Genomic DNA, 1,057 nt, shown 5'->3' with positions numbered 1-1,057 from the left:
TAGTGAACTTACAGGTGAATGCAATAACGCGTCTTGCATAAAAAAAAGCGAAGTAAAAAAAGTCATTACCAGGCATGGGCTGTCAGGTGTTGCTCTTCCAAGATAAAAAAAGAAAGGGAATGCTCTTGGTGTCGCAATAAAGGGGCTTGTCAGAAGAGAAAGCTTCGATCGTCCTGCTAATTAACTGCGTCCTGCCGCTGCAAAATTAAGATAGCACAGTTTAATGCGAGCCAGGCAAGGAGTGTGATGAACACCGAATCGACAAAAGGTATTTTCTTGATTGTTGCGAACATTCCGCGCCAGACATTCTGGTACATCTTACAAGGGGCCAGCGTGAAGCTGTGGTTATCGGTTCCTTGGTTGTTTATTCAAAACATCACTTAGGTTGCCTGTCACGTGGTTTGTTATTCGATTACTTATTTGCAGATGAAATTGGTTACATGCGACATAGTCAGTTATTTATATAATTTACCGATTTTGAACGGTTAACCAGAGAACCTGTAACCATCTTCACGTTGGTTTGTCAGAGTGAGGTCTTATGGAATGTTCAACAAAATTTTCCCGGATATTTCGCGACGAGACCCACGTCATGACTTCTTTGAACACTCACTTTACTTTTCGCTTTTCCTTACCAACTTCCCTTTTCCATTCGAATGTTTATACAATTACGTTTTAATTGAATTATTACGTCATAATTCTGTTGGGGAACTGAGTAAATGTCTCATAGTCTGTGACCGCAAAGCGGAATTGAAGATTATTAGCATCGGTCGTGAACTATAGGGACTGTAGGAATCGCGTAATTGATGTGCTTTGGCTGTTCCTTTCAACAATGTCGAAAGTTTAAAGTATTATGGCTACGAAATTTGATTCTGTATATGTAGTCTGAGTCTTGAGCCGTCACTAGGAGATAGCAGGTTCAGCCCCAAAATAATTCATTCCCTCCCCGCTTGGCGACGCCCCTGCTGTAACTCATGACGGAATCAAATTCTGCAGCGAAAACGTCTGTTTTTCTATTTCTAGGTTTAGTAGCCGCACTAATTGTCATCAGCAAGTTACT

This window comes from Clavelina lepadiformis, chromosome 8, assembly GCF_947623445.1.
Source record: "Clavelina lepadiformis chromosome 8, kaClaLepa1.1, whole genome shotgun sequence".
Taxonomy (NCBI): Eukaryota; Metazoa; Chordata; class Ascidiacea; order Aplousobranchia; family Clavelinidae; genus Clavelina; species Clavelina lepadiformis.
This window is presented reverse-complemented; position numbering follows the sequence as displayed.